At 43.7% G+C, this 6,952-nt stretch overlaps 1 long non-coding RNA gene across 1 annotated transcript; it reads right to left on the bottom strand.

The window, feature by feature from the left end:
* Window positions 1-1,577: 1,577 nt before the first annotated feature.
* LOC134443067 (uncharacterized) lies at window positions 1,578-3,809 on the bottom strand. Its single transcript, XR_010033559.1, has 4 exons — window positions 3,633-3,809; window positions 3,318-3,410; window positions 2,837-3,005; window positions 1,578-2,591 (listed from the first exon to the last, which is right to left on the bottom strand). It is a non-coding gene; the product is annotated as an uncharacterized LOC134443067 (long non-coding RNA).
* Window positions 3,810-6,952: the final 3,143 nt, after the last annotated feature.

The following is a 6,952-nucleotide window of genomic DNA, read 5'->3' as shown; positions in this document are numbered from 1 at the left end:
ATTCAGACCACTTGAGGGCGATCAGTGAGAAAGCTGAGCACCCAATTGCACAACTGTGTGTTGAGTCCCAGCCCCCTCATCTTGTCAGTCAGGCGCAGGGGGATTATGGTGTTGAATGCTGAACTGTAATCTATGAACAGCATTCTAACATAATTCCCCCTCCCCTCATCCAGGTGGGACAGTGTGGTATGTAGAAGGCTTGAGATGGCATCGTCCCTGCTTCTGTTTGCTCTATAGGCAAATTGGTGAGGATCGAAAGCACTGGGCAGGGTGTCACATATGTGTTTTTTCACAAGCCTCTCAAAGCACTTCATAACTGCTGATGTAAGGAGAAGGGTCCAGCTGCAGTAAAACAGTTCCACCCTTAATGCAAGCACGCCCATGGGCGTTCCCGGCATTTGCCGTATTGGCCAATCGTGAAGGGATAGGCCTACTGCATGATGTCATTTTCAAGGCCATTTCCGGATGAAGGCTCCATGTTTGTTACAAAGATATCCCGTGCAAATTGTTATCTTCCAGAGAAACGTTTCACTGAACATTCCACTGACATAATATTCTCAACAATTTATGGAAGAAAGTGAGATAAATCACACGTTTTCTAATCCCAATATGTCTTTTGCTTTGTCTTCCCGTACCTCGGACATTGTAGCCTACTGTTTAGGAGTCGTGTCGCTATGCACAAATTTGTCATAGCAACGTATCAGGTCGCCAAAATGTCAACACGACGACGTTGACATTACCTTACCTAGCTGTGTATCGAGGTCACTGTTAACACTGTAGGCTATATGATTAAACATCCTTTCCAGGATATTAACACACCCGGAAAAATAATAATAATTTAAAAACCCCTTTTGTCGAGGTTGTTCACTTGGTAAGACATGATATAGGCTACTTAGAAACGTTTGAAACAATGTAAAACATCAGCAACACATTCCCGACTTTTTAAAGGAGTGTCACCTCACCACATTTATGTGGCAATGTGGTCAGCTTGGAAAGAGCAGATATTAATGAAAAAATATATGAAATAGTATTTGAAATAGCAATAGGCTATTTGTTTGTTTTATTGGAGAAAAACGATTTCTTCATTACCATAGGCCCATACTCCTAGCCTGGGAACTCCCACACTGCCTTTAGTTCTACACAATCTGAAATCTGAAAAGATCTGAAAGACACTTCACTTGTGATTAGGTCTGGTGTTAACCAGGCAACCATACTCCATGTCTGTCTATAATTTAGGAGTGACCACACTATTGAAGCTTACCTCTTTATCCAGGAGAGGTTCCAGATTGGCCTGTCTTAATTCAAAGGCCATCAGAAAACAGAGAAAATGTTCCCTATCATTGTAACCAGTGTTTGTGCGTACATAATCAGGACCGCTGACAGCTTTGGCTGTGCCCAGGACAAAGTCATCTGAAAGGGCCCCCCACTCAATACATAGACTACATACAATGTAATGAGGACCCATTCCTGGACCCCTCATCTCACTGGGCCCAGGTCAACGGACCCCTTTGCCCCCCCTGTCAGCTTCCCTGCATGTAGGCCACATACATTGCTGAAAGAAGAGGACGAGACAGGAATGAAATGTGAAATTTTATTTCTGTTTACTTTTACACTATGAAGTGTGAACGGTCACCTCCTTCTCCTCATATTCAGAGTGCATAAAACAGCACTCAACTGTGTGGTCTGTTGATAGCCTGAATAGTACAGTAGATTAGACTCCATTTTTTGACAAAAATCTATGGAGGGTTAACACAAAGTTTGAAATTGTGTTTGACCAGTCTCCAATGTGCAGTTTAACTAATAACTAAAAGTAATGCATTGACATTAAATACAGACTGATACATTCAATAAATACAGTCACACAGAGACACAAACAGTGTGCAATAAGAAGAATAACATACTGATGGACAATAAATACACAAACACAGTGGACACACACACACACACATGGCAGGAGGAGATCATACAGGTGATGTGAAGATGCTGTATATAAGGTGCAATGAGTAAAGTGTAAGTGGCATGGTGAAAGAAGTGTTCATGGAATATTCTCCAGTGTCCTTTGAATATTCATGTGGTTTTCTTCAGAACGTTGAGGAGAGCCGTTTCCCAGTGTGCTTGTGCGGCACCGCATGCCGGGCTAGCGCTTCCCTGATGGTAGTAGGGAGGACAGTCTGTATGCTGGATGAGTTGTGTCTTTATGATGTTCATTGCCCTCTTGGAACAGTGTGAAGTGTACAGATCCTGAATGGCTGGTCGGGGTGATCTTATGAGCTTTTCTGCCGAGCTCACCACACTCTCTGTACTGCCTTCTAGTCTTCAGCTTGACGGCTGCCATGCCAGACAGAGAGGCTGCTGGTCAGGATGCTCTCAATGACACCCCTGTAGAAGGTGGTGAGTGCCGATGTGGGGCGGTCGGCTCTTCTCTCATCCTTCGCAGGAAGTGGAGTAGTGTCTGTGCCTTTTTGAGATGGTGGAGCCATGTGGTGCAGTTGGCAGAGGAGGAGCGGCACAGTGGTTGGTGCTGGGTTGATCAGGTCCAGAACCAAAGTTGCTGGTGTCATCAGCCCTCCCTCTGAAAACTGGCTTCGTGCCTGTCAAAAAAAGGCATGCTAATGTTATGAATGAAAATAAAGACAAAAACAAGCACCCCCTATCTACCTACAGAAAGACATGACCATGTGCATATGCTTGTGCACACGCCCCCCCACACACTGCTACTGTCTTAAAGTGTGGCACGCAGGCACGCACGCAGGCAGGCACGCACACAGGCACGCACGCAGGCCTATTCTCCCCCCTTTGCCTCAAGTCAAGTGTGCATTTTAGAGGTTGGCCTCACCTGCACATGTGTGAAGAGCAGGGAGATGGGAGGTTGAGGATGACGAGGCAGGGCAGGAGGTTCTCCTTGTGGGCTGCCCTGGTCCTGATGCTGATTGCCCATCACCATGCTGTGGCTCATCAAACCCATTACTGGCATATCGATGCTGAACAGGAACGACTGCTTCCATCTGCACACATGCACGCACACACACACACACACACACACACACACACACACACACACACACACACACACACACACACACACACACGAGAGGGTATACATAGAATACACTACATAAAAATCACACCCATCATTTTAATGCAGAACACCAGGCTGAAGAGATACAGAGCTTCTGGCCTGTACAGGGGTCACTACTACTGTGCCAGTGTTTTGTATTATCCTCTATACACAAGTTCTGCTATAAATAAACACAGCACATGAAGGAATTACTGTATTGGTCTAGTGCAGAACAAAACAGATTCAGTGATTTACTCACCACTGTGTGCAAGTTTCTGTGTTCAGCTCAGGTGGAAGCCTCCATCACAACATGTTGGTACTGACATCAACCATCTTTCAGAAAACTGGCTGCCTGTCAGAAATAGCAAAATTATGTTACCACAACAAGGTAGTATCTTAAAGATACCCTTAACCAAAGGCAGACGGACACACACTGCCACTGTCTTGGTTCTAGGACACACACACGCCCTTTAAGGGTCACATGTATAATGACCGGGTTCTCACTCACTCGCACACTTCTTTTCTCCTACTTTTGCCTCAGACAATGCAGTGAGTTTTAAAAAATTGGCCTTACCTGCACATGTGTGAAGGGCAGGAAGAGAGGTTGAGGATGGAGCTGCCAGTCAGGAGGTCCAGAGCTGTCCTGGTCCATCACCATCATGTGGATCATCAACCCCAACTTCTTATATCTGCGTGCACACATTCTCTCTCACACACACACACACACACACACACACACACACACACACACACACACACACACACAATTGGAGAGATATAGGTTATATGGCACATCAGGAGGCAGGGGTGTTGTTGTGCTCTAGATGTTTAGAAATAAGTAGGTGCATGGACCCAAAAAGTAGACTTCAATGTGGGAGCACACTAAAGACACTAAGGTCAAGTCACTACTCTCTGATGGCAGCAACCTGAAACGTCTGCTCTAATCTGCTCTGAGAATTGTTTAAAAAAAATAAATAAAAAAAAATCAGCTTGTGCTTGACCTTAGTGTCTTATTTAGTGTGTGAACCTGCTCCCACATTGAACTATATGGCACATTTAAAATCAGACCCAATGACAAGTCAAGTCAAGTCGGTTTTATTTTCAATTTCTTTACATGCACTGGTCAAGAATTGAAATTACGATTAACACCAGGTTGAACAAATATGACACCTCCGACTTTCAGTGCTATTCTATACATCTTTGCCTCAAAGAAACACTACTGATGGCTCAGATGATGAACCAGACGTGCACAACACAGCACAGGAAGAAACTACTGTATAAACACCTTTTGGCCCAGTGCTTACCGGTAATTTATTTAACTCCTTTTGCCAGCAGGCGTCCACCAGGGGTCGCCGGCGACCCAATTTTGATAAACAAAGTTTGCTGCACGTTTATGCAACTAATTTTGAAAATGCAGTCGCAACCGCCATTCCCCTAGCTCGTATGACGTCTGAACTAGGTCGAGTTGAAAAATCACCGATGCCGACCAAATGGCTAGCTAGCATTAGCCAAGTTAGCTGGGTAGGCAACCTCCATAGGATTGAATGGGACATGCCACGCTCCCCAAAACATCGTTCAGAAATGTGTTTTAAGACCGCGTGTGGGCACAAATAAAGCCATAAAGTCATTCTTTACCTTTCAGTAGTCTGGAAAGTGGTCTTGGTTGTTTTGAAATGCCCAGGGAAATCGTACAGCTGCGTAATCCCTTCATCGCGAAAAAAAGTACTTTTTCCTCATAGAAATCCAATGGCATGTCCGTCGACATTTACTGGTCACTGGTTTATGGTTTTGCACGCAATGTCATACATGAGGAAACTCGTGAAGGGGTTCTCCGTGACACCATATGGTCATTTTTTGTCATAAACAGACTATTTCCCAAATATAGCCCGATCAAGCTGCCTAGTACAGCCTCCAACTATGGAGATGTGAAAGCCACACGCCGACATTATATGCTGATATCTCAATCAGCGTTAAACTATGCCATCGAGGCATTACTGAACTAAACCTATACAGTTTGACGAACACTAAGAGTGGCTCTATAGCCTTAGTTAGTCAACCATGCCTTGGTAGGAAGCACGCGTAATGTCGTGCGTACGTGGCTACGGACATTGGCGTTCTAAGTAGCACTGTGTTTAGCCAGCTACGACGCATGACTGGTCGGGTGCACAGCGATCCACGTCCCTTGAAAGTAATAGTATACCGTTTTATTGTCATTTGAAGCAGTAATATGCCCTGTTTGGACCATCGATTGTGTTTGTAGCGACATATAATAGTGCCTCCCCCCTGTAAATGTAGCATTAGCGTATAGGGGCCTGTTGACACATAGCAAGCTGGAAATGCCTTGGGCGCTAATCTCGCGATGGCGGATGGGGTCAAAGTCGGTCGGCGATAGTCGAGAGAGTTGGGGAAGACATTTCTGGTCTTGTACTGCCATCCATTGGTTATTTATGGTCACTGCACTGTTAAAATGCGATGAATGGGTCAGATGTCAGATAACGTTCCAATAATGGCCATATGAATAACATTGGCATCGAAATTCAAACGCAATAAGATGTTTAACATGTATTTACACAATGTCAAACCATAAAAACCCACAAAATTACCCTCCTTTGTCTATTTAATTCGTTTAAGCATGACGAGCTTTTTGAACATTTTGAAACGCCAATTGCACCCTATACATATGCATGCACAGCACCGTCTTAGTTCAATGTATGTACTTGTAACTTTGGATTTTACTTCCCAAGACCTTGGGGAATCCGACCATGTGTAGTTTTTTCTTATCCGATCACTCACCAGACTTTTATTCACAGACCAAAAAAAAAAAAAATTGTTTACATTTTTTCTTCACTTAACCATCTGAAATGGACATTTTATGACACAAATAAACAACTAGGGGTGAATGGTTGTTTTGGCCATTTTGTCTTCTTTCATTTAAGCCACCATGGACCTCTCAACTATTTATACAACTTGAAATAATTAATGCTGAATGCAGTATCAACAAAACGCCTCAGAATTCCATAAAATCCCCTGCTGCAATAAGAGGTTAAGGGTAAATACAGCATAATTTCGTGATAGCTCGTGGTACAACAAACATTCAAAACATCGCGTGTCATTTGAAAGGGATGTCAAAACTATACGTTTATTCAAACGAGTAATATAAACCACGAAACTGTTATTAATACGGAGATCATTTCGTGATCACTTTGTGGCGAACTTTATGATATTTAAGCAAGCAAGCACACAATCGGATAACTATTCGAAAGACCGTCAAAACGTTTATGAATTAACTTTTCGTAGTAGGCCTAGTTAACTTTTATTCTAGTCTGGCTAGCCCACGTCTTACCTTACACATAACAATGTACTCCATTCACATTTGCCTCGCTCGTATTGTCGTAACAATATTCTGAGATGTGCTGCCTTTGTCCATTCTGACCAGGCTGGCTAGCTAGCTACCAGGTTGGAAATACTGTAATAAACTAGCACAGATTTCCCAGGCAGTGAAGCCTGTAGTCGGGTATGGAGGGCAACAGATGTTCATATTTGGGAACCAAAGGCAGTTTCCTGCTTAACATATGCAGTGAAGTAGTCACAAGAATGGTAATTACACAGGACTAATAGTTGCTTTGTCTGCCCATAACTTAGTGCTGTACATTATGACCACTACACACACAACATCTGAAACAAACTTACGAAGGGGGGCCTGTTAGCTTGCCTTGAAGCTAAAAAACTTTAGCCAAAACCGCTAGTTGGTGGGGGTCGTGGTGCCGAGGTGGTTAAATGTTCGCCCTCCGACTGAAAGTCAACTAGTAAAGTAACAGTTATGTATATTCATGCATTTATACTGAAATCTTACCGACAGTTGAGTGATCGCTGCAGCGAAATCCATCCAGTGAG

Source organism: Engraulis encrasicolus, unplaced genomic scaffold, assembly GCF_034702125.1.
Source record: "Engraulis encrasicolus isolate BLACKSEA-1 unplaced genomic scaffold, IST_EnEncr_1.0 scaffold_27_np1212, whole genome shotgun sequence".
Taxonomy (NCBI): domain Eukaryota; kingdom Metazoa; phylum Chordata; class Actinopteri; order Clupeiformes; family Engraulidae; genus Engraulis; species Engraulis encrasicolus.
Note: the sequence above shows the minus strand (reverse complement) of the source record. Positions and strands in the feature narration are given on the sequence as shown.